This window comes from Arachis hypogaea, chromosome 17 (genome assembly GCF_003086295.3).
Source record: "Arachis hypogaea cultivar Tifrunner chromosome 17, arahy.Tifrunner.gnm2.J5K5, whole genome shotgun sequence".
In the NCBI taxonomy this organism is placed as follows: Eukaryota; Viridiplantae; Streptophyta; class Magnoliopsida; order Fabales; family Fabaceae; genus Arachis; species Arachis hypogaea.
Window position 1 is genome coordinate 108,032,289 of NC_092052.1, and position 17,517 is coordinate 108,049,805.

The 17,517-nt window shown below is 37.6% G+C and overlaps 1 non-coding gene across 1 annotated transcript; it reads right to left on the reverse strand.

Annotated features, from left to right (window-relative positions):
* Positions 1 to 9,347: 9,347 nt before the first annotated feature.
* LOC112767556 (small nucleolar RNA R71) lies at positions 9,348 to 9,455 on the reverse strand. Its single transcript, XR_003184998.1, has one exon. It is a non-coding gene; the product is annotated as a small nucleolar RNA R71 (small nucleolar RNA).
* Positions 9,456 to 17,517: the final 8,062 nt, after the last annotated feature.

Here is a 17,517-nt window from a genome sequence, read left to right on the forward strand (position 1 = left end):
ATTTTATGCATCTCCTTAATTATGTATTGTAATTAAAATATTTTTTCATTATTATTTCTAAAAATAAAAAATATATTCTCATTAATAAATTCATCTTAAAAATTTATATACAACATAGGTACATATAATAGAACAAAAGATAAAAATAAGTAATAAGGATGAATAAATTGAAAATAAGATAAAATATATAAAATCATAAAAAAATAAAAAACTTAACTTATAATAATTTTTCTCTCTTTATTTTCAAAATAACTTCATATTTTTTAATTTAATTTTTGTACAATTATTAGTTTAAAGATTTTTATACATCTAGTTAATTATATATCATTACGTAAAAGAAAATAATAATCTTTCACATTCATTATGTAAATAATTATTAAAAAAATAATGTAATTAAATGACTACGTATAAAAATTTATTTTGTCAATACATTAAAATCAAATTATATATTCTTAAAAAAATATTTTACTACTAATTACAATTTTCAACTATTGATTACTTTAATTATCTCTCACAATCTCACTCAATTAAAAAATCCATTTGTTATAATATTTATGGTATTAAAAACGTTTTTAACTAAAAATCTATTACAAGCAAAATCATTTACGAGTTAAAATAAAAATATTATATAATTTTGAAAAGTTAAAATAAAAAATACCATATAATTTAAAATAAAAATATAATTAATAAATTTTTTATTTCAACTAATTTTTGAAAGGAAACACTAATAATTTCACTTATATTTAAAAAACTAAATTTCAATTTAGTAATTAATTAATTATTTAATTTCAAAAAATACATTATCACTACTTATTATTTTTTTATTGAGTTAATTTAGTTATTTATTTATAATTTTGATACTAAATTAAATTTAACAAGATAAATATTTTTGCATGTTAAGTTTAATAAAAACAATTTTTTTAACATGAAATTAAAAGAATATTATAATTTATTATAGGGTAAAAACAATATAACGATGGAGGCAAACTTTTACATTCATATATAATCATTTGCTTTGCAAAACTTTAGTGGCGGCAAATGTCCCTTAAGTTTCAATGTGGGCCTTTCCCTGCTTCCAGGTCTATCTCCTCATTTGTTAATGTCAAATTTAAGTTCTTAGCACATTTTACCACAAGAAGAACCCAGGATAAGCACCCAATCTCTCTACTCGGAGTGGAACAAAGGATAGGAGAGAGCATCCGAGATTATCTGAATCGCTTCAATAAAGCACTATTGTAGGTAAACACGCAAACCCAAGAAGTCGTATGTTTATGTTTGATTGTTGGCTTGTTGAAAGGAGACTTCCGAAGACACTTGACTTCCAAGGATGTAAAATCTATGGAAGAAATTCATTAGATTGCCCTGGAGTACATGCGAGATGAAGAAGTGTCAAAGGTGGTTTCAACAAAAAGGAAGAACCTAGCTCTCTCACCTAACAAGGGCAGAGGCATCAGACAGTCCTTAGTTCCAAAACCGTCAACTCCTCGAGTTGGGAAATTCTCCACGTACACACTTTTGGTTGCCTCACTCACCGAGGTGTACCAACAAGTTTCTCATAGAGGTATCCTCCCTAAGGCAAGACAGATTTGACTTAGGGCCTCTTTAAATAAGTCTTAATACTGTGACTATCATAAGTCCTACGGTCACAAGACTGAGGATTATATTGATTTGGAGGATGTCTTAGAACAAGTAGTCCAGGATGGTAAGCTCCCCAAGTTCATTCAGCATGTGAGGCCGTCTAGACAGCATAATAATGACGAAGATCAGGAAGACAAGAATCTAAGAAATACAAGACCCCTAGAAAACCCAGAAGAAACTGCTCAAGTCATGGTCAATGTGGTCATGGGAAGGAATGGATTTCCCAGCTCTAACAATGCACTAAAGAATGATGTCAAAGCTGCAACATCGGAAGTTCTTAAGGTGACTAGCATTCCAGTAGTACAGTTCATGGCATAAGACTTCTAGATCGCCACATCCGAAGATGATGAGTCCCTGGTGATTACTGCTAAATTAGGTAATGGCATCGTGAAAAAAATTCTGATTAACACGTGTGAAGATTCAAACCTGCTTTTCAGAAAGGCCTTCATCGCCCTGGGTTTAAAATATCAACACTTAAAACCTCATCTCCTCGGAGTTGTCAGGCTTGGAGATCGTTATATCAAACCTGATGGAGCTGTCGACCTCCTCTTTACAATGGAAGAGGGCATCAATGTGCGAGTAGTACAATCCGAGTTTGTCGTCCTTTAACATTCCACAGCTTATAATGTGATCTTGGGGAAAAAGATACTTAATGACCTGTGTGCGTTCATATCAACAAAATTCTTGGTTATGATGTTCCTGACTGTAGAAGGTCAGGTCGCAACTATCTGTGGAGATTGGGTATCTGCTATTAAATGCAACAAGGCCAGTCTAATACTCAGGGATAAAGACAAGGTTTCTCCGGGGTGTTTCTCATTGATTTGGATTCTCGAGTTTAGGAGAAGCTGAGGCCAGAGACCAATTGAAACTTGGAGAAATTCCAGATCGGTAACGTTGCGGAGAAGTATACCATGATCAATAAAGAACTACCTTACCCTTGAGATCGGAACTTCAAAATTTTTTGAGATAAAGTAGATTTATTTTCTTGGAAACCTTTCGATATGCCCGAGATTGATCCCGAATTCATGTCCCATCAACTTGCCATTAATCCCGAATTTAAGCCGGTTGCACAGTGATGTCGGAAGGTGTCACCAAACTGAGATGCCGAGGTTAATACACAAGTTCAAAGATTATTAAATGGCAGATTTATTCGAGAGTTAACCTATTCAACATGGTTGTCTAATGTGGTTATGGTGAAAAAGTCTAATGAAAAATGGCGAATGTGCGTAGACTACACGGATTTAAACAAAGCCTGCCCAAAAGACTATTTTCTTTTACCTAACATTGACAACATGATTGGCTCATTCTCAGGATATCAGATTTTAAGTTTCTTGGATGCCTATAGTAGGTATAATCAGATTCCAATGCATAAAGCTGATGAAGATAAGATCACCTTTATCACCCCTAAATGGATTTACTATTATACTGTAATGTCTTTTGGTTTGAAAAATATAGGAGTCACCTATCAATGGTTGATGACTAAGGTCTTCAAGTGGTAGATTGGGAAAAATATGGAGGTCTATATCAACGATATGTTGGTAAAGACTGAAGATGTTTCTGACTTGATTGCCGACTTGCAGGAGTTTTTTAGTTGCCTCTAACTTCACCAAATGAGGCCGAACCTAGAAAAGAGTGCATTTGGAGTCTAGGGAGGTAAATTCCTAGGCTTTATGGTTACTCAAAGGGGGTATAGAGGCTAACCTTGAAAAATGCCAAGCTGTTTTAGACATGTCGAGTCCTTGAAACCTCAGTGAGGTACAAAGACTCACAGGTCGGTTAGCAACATTATCAAGGTTCCTAGGAGCTTCTGCGGTAAAAGTAAAACCACTTTTTAAGTTGATGAGAAAAGATGTAGAGTTTTCATGGATGGAGGAGTGTGAGACAGCCTTCCAACATTTCAAAAACTTGCTATCATATCCTCCCGTCATAGCAAAACCAGAACATGGTAAACCCCTGTATCTATCCTTAACTGACGAAACTTTAGCCTCGACTTTAGTTTTAGAGGATAAGGATAGACATCAGTGCCCCATGTATTTTGTTAGTAAGGTCTTCAAGGACCTGAACTTTGGTATTCAAAGCTAGAGAAATTGGCTTTTGCTTTACTTACGTTGGCTTGTCGGTTACGTCAGTACTTTCAGAGTTATTTAATTATAGTGCGAACTGACCAACCGATTAAAAAAGTTTTGCAAAAACCTAACCTGGTAGTTCCGATGATGAGTAGGTCCATAGAATTATCCTAATTTGATATGCGCTATGAACCACACTCCGCCATCAAGGCTCAGGCGATGGTAGACTTTTTGGCCAAAATGACTCACCCCATCTCCGACATACCGACATGGGAACTTCATGTAGATGGAGCTTCCAATGTCAGGTATGGAGAGGTTGGTCTCATCCTAACAAGGGGAGATGACATGATGATCAAGGCCTCCATCAAATTTGATTTTTCCATTTCGAATAATCAGGCTGAGTATGAAGATTTTCTTGCACGGCTAGCATTAGCCTGGGATATCGAAGTAGCCGAGATAACCGTGTTCAATAACTCACAAATAATGACGTCCCAAATTAATGGAGAATACCAGGAGAGGGACCCGCTGCTGCAACAGTACTTGAAAAATGTACAACAAGAGGTATAATTCTTTGATTCCTTTCTAATTAAACACGTACTTAGGGAACAAAACACACGAGCTGATGTGTTATCTATGGTGGCAAGTACTAAGCTCGAAGTAAGGAATCGTAGCCTAATACAGGAGGTACTTATAGAACCTACTGTAACAAAACCTGATGTCATGATTTTCTATTCTTCTGGTATTAGTACTTCGATGGACCTAATATGCACACTACAAGAAAAACACTGAGTACCGTCAGATTTATCATCAGTTTCTTCAAATATATCTGACGATAATCTATTTACCATCGGAAGCAATCAGACGGTATAAACATCACCGATAAATGTTTACCATCGGATTTATTTCGTCCGACGATAATAACCGTCGAATTTTGCAATGGATTACCAGCTCGGGAAACCAATTGGTTTCTGACAGTAATGTTGGTGCCAAAACATGTTGTTTCGCGCCATGTTACCATCAGATTATTCTTATGGTAATTTTGATGGTAATGTCAAATTTTTTTTTTTGGAATTTGAAATAAATGGTCAATTTTAATTTTAAATTTAAATTTTTTTCCACACATTACTGGCTAATTCATAAATAATGAAGAATTTTTATTTAAAATAAATAATATAATGTGCAAATTAAATAAAAGTTATGTACACCAAATAAATGTATGAAACAATAAAACAAAAACCTAATATCTACAGATCCAGGTAGTTGTCGTTGACATCAGTCCCGTGGCCCTGAGTCAGTGGTGGAGGAGGCAGTGACGATGTTCGTATACCACCAGTGCTATCACTGCCACCAGCAGGGTCGATGCCAGTGGCGCACATTTGGGCTTGGTACACCTTCATCTGAGCCTCTATACACTGCATCTGCTCTAGCGACTCCTTAAACTCTAGCCTGAGCTCATCCATAGATGTCACTCAGGTGAGGATCTCTTAGTACAGTGATGAGCGGATAATTTATACGCTTTTTGGCATTATTTTTAGTATGTTTTTAGTAGGATCTAGTTACTTTTAGGGATGTTTTTATTAGTTTTTATGTTAAATTCACATTTGTGGACTTTACTATGAGTTTGTGTGTTTTCTGTGATTTCAGGTATTTTCTGGCTAAAATTGAGGGACATGAGCAAAAATCAGATTCAGAGATTGAAGAAGGATTGCTGATGCTGTTGGATTCTGACCTCCCTGCACTCAAAGTGGATTTTCTGGAGCTACAAAACTCAAAATGGCGCGCTTCCAATTGCGTTGGAAAGTAGACATCCAGAGCTTTCCAGTAATATATAATAGTTTATACTTTGGCCGAGTTTAGATGACGCAAAACGGCATTGAATGCCAGTTCTACGCTGCAGTCTGGAGTTAAACGCCAGAAACACGTCACGAACCAGAGTTGAACGCCAAAAACACGTTACAACTTGGCGTTCAACTCCAAAAGAAGCCTTTGCACGTGTAAACTTCAAGCTCAGCCCAAGCACACACCAAGTGGGCCCCAGAAGTGGATTTATGCATCAATTACTTACTTTTGTAAACCCTAGTAACTAGTTTAGTATAAATAGGACTTTTTACTATTGTATTTACATCTTTGGAACATCTTTAGTTTCATCTTTTGGACGTTTAGTTCTGAGATCACATTTGGGGGCTGGCCATTCGGCCATGCCTGAACCTTCATCACTTATGTATTTTCAACGGTAGAGTTTCTACACTCCATAGATTAAGGTGTGGAGCTCTGCTGTTCCTCAAAGATTAATGCAAAGTACTACTATTTTTCTATTCAATTCAACTTATTCTGCTTCTAAGATATCCATTCGCACCCAAGAACATGATGAATGTGATGATTATGTGACGCTCATCATCATTCTCACTTATGAATGCGTGCCTGACAAACACTTCCGTTCTACACGCAAACAAGCTAGAATGAGTATCTCTTAGATATCTAATACAGAGGACCGAGTCTGAGATATTAGTATCTTCGTGGTATAAGTTAGAACCCATGGATGGCCGTTCCTGAGATCCGAAAAGTCTAAACCTTGTCTGTGGTATTCCGAGTAGGATCTGGGAAGGGATGGCTGTGACGAGCTTCAAACTCGCGAGTGCTGGGCGTAGTGATAGACGCAAAAGGAGGGTGAATCCTATTCCAATATGATCGAGAACCTCCAGATGATTAGCCGTGCCGTGCAGAGCATTTGGACCTTTTTCACAGAGAGGATGGGATGTAGCCATTGACAACGGTGATGCCTTACATAAAGCTTGCCATGGAAAGGAGTAGGATTGATTGGATGAAGACAGCAGGAAAGCAAAGATCAAAGGAACGAAAGTATTTCTATACGCTTATTTGAAATTTCCACCAATGAATTACATAAGTACCACTATCCTATTTTATATTTTATTTATTTTCATCCACTATAATTTCTAAATACAATTTAATCCGCCTGACTGAGATTTACAAGGTGACAATAGCTTGCTTCAAGCCGACAATCTCCGTGGGATCGACCCTTACTCACGTAAGGTTTATTACTTGGACGACCCAGTGCACTTGCTGGTTAGTTGTACGAAGTTGTGAAACAGATATAAGATCATGAACGTGCGTATTGAGTTTTTAGTACCATTACCAAGGAATGGAATGATCACAATTTCGCACACCAAGTTTTTGGCGCCGTTGCTGGGGATTGTTTGAGTTTGGACAACTGACGGTTCATCTTTTGGTAATTTTATTTTAATTTTAAGCTTTTGGTTTTTTTATTTTATTTTCAAAAAAAAATTTTGATTTAATTTATGTTCTTCAGAATTTTTAAGAATGAATTTTAGTGTTTCATGAAAAATGTTGAAGCCTGGCTGGTTGTAAAGCCATGTCTAAAATCTTTTGGACTGAGGCTTCCAAACCTTCAGCATAGAGGCAAGTTAATTTGATGACTTAGCTGATGAATGTCTGATTTACATGCTGAAGCTTGGCTGGCCATTGGCCATGTCTAGTATTTTGGACCGGAGCTTTCATTGAAAGCTTGGCTGGCTAGTGAGCCATGTCTAATTCCTGGACTAAAGCTTTAGACTAAGAGTGCAAGATTCCTGGAATTCATATTAAAAATTTTGGAATCCTTATTTTCCTTTTTCAAATTAATTTTCGAAAAATCCAAAAAAATTATAAAATCATAAAAATCAAAAATATTTTTGTGTTTCTTGTTTGAGTCTTGAGTCAGATTTTAAGTTTGGTGTCAATTGCATGTTTTAAAGTTTGCATAAAATTTTCGAAAAATTCATGCATTCATAGTGTTCTTCATGATCTTCAAGTTGTTCTTGGTAAGTCTTCTTGTTTGATCTTTAAATTTTCTTGTTTTGTGTCTTTTCTTGTTTTTCATATGCATTTTTCGTTTGTTAGAGTCCAAACATTAAAGATTTCTAAGTTTGGTATCTTGCATGTTTTCTTTGCATAAAAAAATTTTCAAAAATATGTTCTTGATGTTCATCATAATCTTCAAAGTGTTCTTGGTATTCATCTTGACATTCATAGCATTCTTGCATACATTCATTGTTTTGATCTGAAATTTTCATGCATTGAGCATTTTCATTGTTTTTCTCTTTCATCATTAAAAATTCAAAAATCAAAAAAATATATTTCTCTTTTTCACTCATAAATTTTTGAAAATTTGAGTTGACTTTTTCAAAACTTTTTAAAATTTAGTTGTTTCTTATGAGTCAAATCAAATTTTCAATTCAAAAATCTTATCTTTTTAAAAAAATCTTTTTCAAAAAAAATCATATCTTTTCTATTTTTTATTTATTTATTTTCGAAAATTTCAAAAATCTTTTTCAAAATATTTTCAAAATCTTTTTCTTATTTTATCATATTTTCGAAAATCACATCATCAATTAATGTTTTGATTCAAAAATTTCAAGTTTGTTACTTGCTTGTTAAGAAAGATTCAAACTTTAAGTTCTGGAATCATATCTTGTGATTACTTGTGAGTCAAGTCATTAATTTTGATTTTAAAATTCAAATCTTTTTCAAAACTAATTTTAATCATATCTTTCTATCATATCTTTTTAAATCCTATCTTTTTCAAAAAAAGAATTTGATTTTAAAATATCTTTTCTAACTTCTTATCTTATCTTTTTAAAATTGATTTCCAAATCTTATCTTTTTGTTTCAATCATATCTTTTTAAATTTCAATCATATCTTTTTTAAAACTACCTAACTAATCCTCTCTCTCTCTTATTTTCGAAAATTCCCTCTCTCCTTTTTCAAAATTCCTTTTTAATTAACTAATTGTTTTAATTTTAATTTAATTTCAAACTTCAATTTTCGAAATTTAACTTTAAATTTTAATTTTAATTTTTTATTTTTAATTTATTTTAATTTAATTTTCGAAATTCTCTATCTCATATCCTTTTATTTATTTATTCATCTACTAACACTTTTCTTCACCCAAAATTCGAACCCCTTCCTCTCCTCTGAGTTCGAATTCTTCTCTTCTACATTCTTATTTTTCTTTTCTTCTACTCACACAAGGGAACCTCTATACTGTGGTAAAGAGGATCCCCGATATCTTTAGTCCTCTTCTTTTTCACATGAGTAGGAGCAAGGACAAGAACATTCTTGTTGAAGCAGATCCTGAACCTGAAAGGACTCTAAAAAGGAAACTGAGAGAAGCTAAATTACAACAATCCAGAGACAACCTTACAGAAATCTTTGAAAAGGAAGAGGAGATAGCAGCCAAAAATAATAATAATGCAAGGAAGATGCTTGGTGACTTTATTGCACCAAATTCCAATTTACATGGAAGAAGCATCTCCATCCCTACCATTGGAGCAAACAATTTTGAGCTTAAACCTCAACTAGTTTCTCTGATGCAACAAAACTGCAAGTTTCATGGACTTTCATCTGAAGATCCTTTTCAGTTTTTAACTGAATTCTTGTAGATATGTGATGCTGTTAAGACTAATGGAGTAGATCCTGAAGTCTACAGGCTTATGCTTTTCCCTTTTGCTGTAAGAGACAGAGCTAGAATCTGGTTGGACTCTCAACCCAAGGACAGCCTGAACTCTTGGGATAAGCTGGTCATGGCTTTCTTAGCCAAGTTCTTTCCTCCCCAAAAGCTTAGTAAGCTTAGAGTGGATGTTCAAACCTTCAGACAGAAGGAAGGTGAATCCCTCTATGAAGCTTGGGAGAGATACAAGCAACTGACCAAAAAGTGTCCTTCTGACATGCTTTCAGAATGGACCATCCTGGATATATTCTATGATAGTTTATCTGAGCTATCAAAGATGTCATTGGATACTTCTGCAGGTGGATCCATTCACCTAAAGAAAACGCCTACAGAAGCTCAAGAACTCATTAACATGGTTGCTAACAACCAGTTTATGTACACTTCTGAGAGGAATCCTGTAAGTAATGGGACGCCCCAAAGGAAAGGAGTTCTTGAAATTGATGCTTTGAATGTCATATTGGCTCAGAACAAACTATTGACTCAGCAGGTCAATATGATTTCTCAGAGTCTGAATGGAATGGAAGCTGCATCCAACAGTACTCAAGAGGCATCTTCTGAAGAAGAGGCTTATGATCCTGAGAACCCTGCAATAGCAGAGGTAAATTATCTAGGTGAACCTTATGGAAACACTTATAACCCCTCATGGAGAAATCACCCAAATTTCTCATGGAAGGATCAACAAAAGCCTCAACAAGGCTTTAAGAATGGTGGAAGAAACAGGTTTAACAGTAGTAAACATTTTCCATCATCCACTCAGCAACAGACAGAGAATTCTGAGCAGAATCTATCTAGCTTAGCAAATTTAGTCTCTGATCTATCTAAGGCCACTCTGAGTAAGAAGATCACTGAAACTCCTCCTAGTACTCTCCCAAGCAATACAGAAGAGAATCCAAAGAGAGAGTGCAAGGCCATTGATATAACCAACATGGCCGAATCCAAGGAGGAAGGGAAGGACGTGAATCCCAAGGAGGAAGACCTCCTGGGACGTCCAGTGATCAACAAGGAATTTTCCTTCGAGGAACCAAAGGACTCTGAGGCTCATCTAGAGACCATAGAGATTCCATTGAACCTCCTTATGCCCTTCATGAGCTCTGATGAATATTCTTCTTCTGAAGAGAATGAGGATGTTACTGAAGAGCAAGTTGCCAAGTACCTTAGTGCAATCATGAAGCTGAATGCCAAATTATTTGACAATGAGACTTGGGAAGATGAACCTCCCTTGCTCATCAATGAACTGAGTGATTTGGATCAACTGAGATTGCCTCAGAAGAAACAGGATCCTGGAAAGTTCCTAATACCTTGTACCATAGGCACCATGACCTTTGAGAAGGCTCTATGTGACCTTGGGTCAGGAATAAACCTCTTGCCACTCTCTGTAATGGAGAAACTGGGAATCTTTGAGGTACAAGCTGCTAAAATCTCATTAGAGATGGTAGACAATTCCAGAAAACAGGCTTATGGACAAGTAGAGGACATGTTAGTAAAGGTTGAAGGCTTTTACATCCCTGCTAATTTCATTATCCTAGATACTGGAAAGGATGAGGATGAATCCATCATCCTTGGAAGACCCTTCCTAGCCACAGCAAGAGTTGTGATTGATGTGGACAGAGGAGAATTGATCCTTCAACTAAATGAGGACTCCCTTATGTTTAAAACTCAAGGATATCTCTCTGTAACCATGGAGAGGAAGCTTGAAAAGCCTCTCTCACTGCAGAGTCAACCAGAGCCCCCACAGTCAAACTCTAAGTTTGGTGTTGGGAGGCCACAACCAAACTCTAAGTTTGGTGTTGAACTCCCATATCCAAACTCTAAGTTTGGTGTTGGGGAGTCTCAACAATGCTCTGAACATCTGTGAGGCTCCATGAGAGCCACTGTCAAGCTATTGACATTAAAGAAGCGCTTGTTGGGAGGCAACCCAATTTTTATTTATCTAATTTTATTTTTATTTCTATTGTTCTTTCATGTTTTATTAGGTTCATGATCATGTGGAGTCACAAAATAAATAGAAAAATTAAAAACAGAATCAAAAACAGCAGAAGAAAAATCACACCCTGGAGGAAGGACTTACTGGCGTTTAAACGCTAGTAAGGAGCATCTGGCTGGCGTTCAACGCCAGAACAGAGCATGGATCTGGAGTTGAACGTCAGAAACAAGCAGCATCCTGGCGTTCAGACGGAAGGAATGCACAATGAGGAAAGCTGGCGCTGAACGCCAGAAACAAGCATAGAACTGGCGTTCGACGCCAGAAACATGCTGCATCTGGGCACTGAACGCCCAGAACAAGCATCAATTCGGCGTTTAAACGCCAGAATTGCATGCAAAGGCATTTTACATGCCTAATTGGTGCAGGGATGTAAATCCTTGACACCTCAGGATCTGTGGACCCTACAGGATCATCTCAGCATTTGTGGACCCCACAGGATCCCCACCTACCTCCACTCATACTCTTCCCTCTTCTCATTCATCCTCTCTTCCCAATAAACACCCTTCCCCAAAACCCTTCACAAATCACATCAAGCTCTCTTCCCTACTACCCCTTCACCATTCACATCCATCCACTCTTCCCCATAAACCTACCTCATAAACCCCATCTACCTTCAAAATTCAAAATCACTTTCCCACTCAAACCCACCCTAAATGGCCGAACCTAACCCCCATCCCTCCACTATATAAACCCCTCCATTCTTCCTCATTTTCACACAACACAACCCTCTCTTCCCCTTCTTGGCCGAAACACAACCCTCTCTCCCTCTCCTCCATTTCTTCTTCTTCTCCATCTCTTCTTTCTTCTCTTGCTCGAGGACGAGCAATATTCTAAGTTTAGTGTGGTAAAAGCATAAGTTTTTTGTTTTTCCATTACCATTGATGGCACCTAAGACCGGAGAATCCTCTAGAAAAGGGAAAGGGAAGACAAAAGTTTCCACCTCCGAGTCATGGGAGATGGAAAGATTCATCTCCAAAGCCCATCAAGACCACTTCTATGATGTTGTGGCCAAGAAGAAGGTGATCCCCGAGGTCCCTTTCAAACTCAAGAGAAATGAGTATCCGGAAATCCGACATGAAATCCAAAGAAGAGGTTGGGAAGTTCTAACAAACCTCATCCAACAAGTCAGAATTCTAATGGTTCAAGAGTTCTATGCCAATGCATGGATCACCAAGAACCATGATCAAAGTAAGAACCCGAACCCAAAGAGTTATCTCACCATGGTTCGGGGGAAATACTTAGATTTTAGTCCGGAAAATGTGAGGTTGGCATTTAACTTGCCTATGATGCAAGGAGATGCACGCCCCTACACTAGAAGGGTCAACTTTGATCAAAGGTTGGACCAAGTCCTCATGGACATATGTGTGGAAGGAGCTCAATGGAAGATTGACTCAAAAGGAAAACCGGTTCAACTTAGAAGACTGGACCTTAAGCATGTGGCTAGAGGATGGTTGGAGTTCATCTAATGCTCAATCATTCCCACTAGCAACCGGTCTGAAGTTACCATAGACCGGGCCATCATGATCCACAGTATCATGATTGGAGAGGAAGTAGAAGTTCATGAAGTCATCTCCCTTGAACTCTACAAAATAGCCGAAAAGCCCTCTCCCTTGGCAAGGCTAGCTTTTCCTCATCTTATTTACCATCTATGTTACTCAGCTGGAGCTTCCATAGAAGGAGACATTCCCATTGAGGAAGAGAAGCCCATCACTAAGAAAAGGATGGAGCAAACAAGAGAGCCCACTCATGGAGCTTAAGAAACGCATGAGGAAGCTCACCATCAAGAAATCCCTGAGATACCTCAAGGGATGCACTTTTCTGCATAGAATTTTTGGGAGCAAATCAACACCTCCCTAGGAGAATTAAGTTCCAACATGGGACAATTAAGGGTGGAACATCAAGAGCACTCCATCATCCTCCATGAAATTAGAGAAGATCAAAAAGCAATGAGGGAGGAGCAACAAAGACAAGGAAGAGACATAGAAGAGCTCAAGGACATCATTGGTTCCTCAAGAAGAAAACGCCACCATCACTAAGGTGGACTCATTCCTTGTTCTTAAATTTTCTATTTTTCATTTTCTTTATATTAAGTGCTTATCTATGTTTGTGTCTTATTACATGATCATTAGTAATTAGCAACTATGTCTTAAAAGTTATGAATGTCCTATGAATCCATCACCTCTCTTAAATGAAAAATGTTTTAATTCAAAAAAAAAAGAAGTACATGAGTTTCGAATTTATCCTTGAACTTAGTTTAATTATATTGATGTGGTGACAATACTTTTTGTTTTCTGAATGAATGCTTGAACAGTGCATATGTCTTTTGAAGTTGTTGTTTATGAATGTTAAATATGTTGGCTCTTGAAAGAATGATGACAAGGAGACATGTTATTTGATAATATGAAAAATCATAAAAATGATTCTTGAAGCAAGAAAAAGCAGTGAATACAAAGCTTGCAGAAAAAAAAAAGCGAAAAAAAAGAGAGAAAAAGCAAGCAGAAAAAGCCAAAAGCTCTTAAAACCAAAAGGCAAGAGCAAAAAGCCAATAACCCTTAAAACAAAAAGGCAAGGGTAAAGAAAAAGGATCCCAAGGCTTTGAGCATCAGTGGATAGGAGGGCCTAAAGGAATAAAATCCTGGCCTAAGCGGCTAAACCAAGCTGTCCCTAACCATGTACTTGTGGCGTGAAGGTGTCAAGTGAAAACTTGAGACTGAGAGGTTAAAGTCAAGGTCCAAAGCAAAAAAAAGAGTGTGCTTAAGAACCCTGGACACCTCTAATTGGAGACTTTAGCAAAGCTGAGTCACAATCTGAAAAGGTTCACCAGTTATGTGTCTGTGGCATTTATGTATCCGATGGTAATACTGAAAAACAAAGTGCTTAGGGCCACGGCCAAGACTCATAAAGTAGCTGTGTTCAAGAATCAACATACTGAACTAGGAGAATCAAGAACACTATCTGAACTCTGAGTTCTTATAGATACCAATCATTCTGAACTTCAATGGATAAAGTGAGATGCCAAAACTATTCAAGAGGCAAAAAGCTACAAGTCCCGCTCATCTGATTGGAGCTAAGTTTCATTGATAGTTTGGAATTTATAGTATATTCTCTTCTTTTTATCCTATTTGATTTTCAGTTGCTTGGGGACAAGAAACAATTTAAGTTTGGTGTTGTGATGAGCGGATAATTTATACGCTTTTTGGCATTATTTTTAGTATGTTCTTAGTAGGATCTAGTTACTTTTAGGGATGTTTTTATTAGTTTTTATGTTAAATTCACATTTCTGGACTTTACTATGAGTTTGTATGTTTTTCTGTGATTTCAGGTATTTTCTGGCTGAAATTGAGGGACTTGAGCAAAAATCAGATTCAGAGGTTGAAGAAGGACTGCTGATGTTGTTGGATTCTGACCTCCCTGCACTCAAAGTGGATTTTCTAGAGCTACAGAACTCAAAATGGCTCGCTTCCAATTGCGTTGGAAAGTAGACATCCAGGGCTTTCCAGCAATATATAATAGTCCATACTATTGAAAGATGACACAAAAAAGCATTGCACGCCAGTTCTACGCTGCAGTCTAGAGTTAAACACCAGAAACACGTCACGAACCAGAGTTGAACGCCAAAAACATGTTACAACTTGGCGTTCAACTCCAAAAGAAGCCTCTACACGTGTAAACTTCAAGCTCAGCCCAAGCACACACCAAGTGGGCCCCGAAAGTAGATTTATGCATCAATTACTTACTTCTGTAAACCCTAGTAACTAGTTTAGTATAAATAGGACTTTTTACTATTGTATTTACATCTTTGGAACATCTTTAGTTTCATCTTTTGGACGTTTAGTTCTGAGATCACGTTTGGGGGCTGGCCATTCGGCCATGCCTGAACCTTCATCACTTATGTATTTTCAACGGTAGAGTTTCTACACTCCATTGATTAAGGTGTAGAGCTCTGCTGTTCCTCAAAGATTAATGCAAAGTACTACTATTTTTTTATTCAATTCAACTTATTCCGCTTCTAAGATATCCATTCGCACCTAAGAACATGATGAATGTGATGATTATGTGACGCTCATCATCATTCTCACTTATGAACGCGTGCCTGACAAACACTTCCGTTCTACACGCAAACAAGCTAGAATGAGTATCTCTTAGATATCTAATATAGAGGACCGAGTCTGAGATATTAGTATCTTCGTGGTATAAGTTAGAACCCATGGATGGCCATTCCTGAGATCCGAAAAATCTAAACCTTGTCTGTGGTATTCCGAGTAGGATCTGGGAAGGGATGGCTGTGACGAGCTTCAAACTCGCGAGTGCTGGGCGTAGTGACAGACGCAAAAGGAGGGTGAATCCTATTCCAGTATGATCGAGAACCTCCAGATGATTAGCCGTGCCGTGACAGAGCATTTGGACCTTTTTCACAGAGAGGATGGGATGTAGCCATTGACAACGGTGATGCCTTACATAAAGCTTGCCATGGAAAGGAGTAGGATTGATTGGATGAAGACAGTAGGAAAGCAGAGATTAGAGGAACGAAAGCATCTCTATATGCTTATCTGAAATTTCCACCAATGAATTACATAAGTACCACTATCCTATTTTATATTTTATTTATTTTCATCCACTATAATTTCTAAATACAATTTAATCCGCCTGACTGAGATTTACAAGGTGCCCATAGCTTACTTCAAGCCGACAATCTCCGTGGGATCGACCCTTACTCACGTAAAGTTTATTACTTGGACGACCCAGTGCACTTCCTGGTTAGTTGTACGAAGTTGTTAAACAGATATAAGATCATGAACATGCGTATTGAGTTTTTAGCGCCGTTACCAAGGAATGGAATGATCACAATTTCTCACACCATACAGCTCCCGATAATCGTAAGCTTCTGAGCCTGTTGGTGAAGGCTGTGGTGGAGCTCCTACACCTGGAGCCTAAAATCCATGCCATCCTCAGGCTGGATGACTCAACTGGTGGCGAAGCCTAACGACAGCCTCAATATCGAGGTGCGAAGGATGCTAGCAAAGAATGACCCCATCCCGTATACTCGGTTCTTGTATGGGGCTAAAGCAGTGTTGCGACAAACCGCATCAGGGTCGACGACTGAGGCCACAGATCCATCTGCGATGTCCTCCCCACTTTGCTGAGACTACTGAGACTGTTGAGTCGTGTCCTCTAGTCTCTGTGTGTAGGACTCCTATGCAATTAACACAAGTTACTGTGATTAGTAAGATAGATATATAGTTAATTTCTAATAATTTTGTAGCAGAAGATAATCAGATGTATCTTTACTCATATAATGGTCCTGAGACCGTTGATAAACAAATCTCATTTTGTTCTCCTTCAGCGTGTAAGTGTACTTGAACGTCTCCGCCAATTTGGCCTTGTGTTCCAACGACTTCAACTACATTAGTTGCATTGAAATACAAAATTATTAGAATGCGTAATAATGATATGCAAAACAGAAAATATAACGAAGCTATTAAGAATACTAAACAAACTACATACCATCCTGGCCTTCATTCTCATGAAGGTCACTGAGCCGCCGATATACTTGGATGACCTGAGCGATGCCCTATTAGCTCGGCTAGTGAGGCGCCGATGCCTGTACCCCGCATCGGTCTCCCAATGAGCTAACAAACCCTTCTTTACCTCCGATCAAAGCCAGCTTATTCGCTGGTCCCGCCCATGATGAACATCATCCAGGATCTACTGGAGCCGCTGACCCATCCTATGGTCGAATATCTTCTAGATGGCCAGGTCTTATACAGCATCCCAAATGAAGTGCAGCTGCAACAACGAAGCTTTTTTTTTTTTGGTGACTGAAATAAATTAAACAAAGAAAAACAAAAGAAACAAAACAAGGAACTGCTTAAATAGAGGGACAGTCCCGTTTAAGACTACTCTTAAACTCCTCCCAAGGTGAAAGAAGCTCCACATGCGAAAGTTGTAACTTCATCGCCATCTTTGCCATAGTATCTGCCACCGTGTTTGCATCTCTCATAATCAAACGAAAGTCAACACGCCAATTCCAATGCATGATATCTCTTATTTTGAGCACCAGTGGATCAATAAACCCAAAACCATCTTGAGTAACAAGATTAAATGCTTCCACACAATCTGTCTCACAAATAACATCTCGTTGACCCACATCCCAAGCTAAGAGATATCCTCTCCAAATAGCAAACAATTCTCCTTGAAGAATACTATTACTCTCAATCATTCCCAAACACCCCCTTTGCCAGCTCCCATTACAATCTCTAATAACACAAGCAAAACCAACACTATCACCCGAACCAAAATA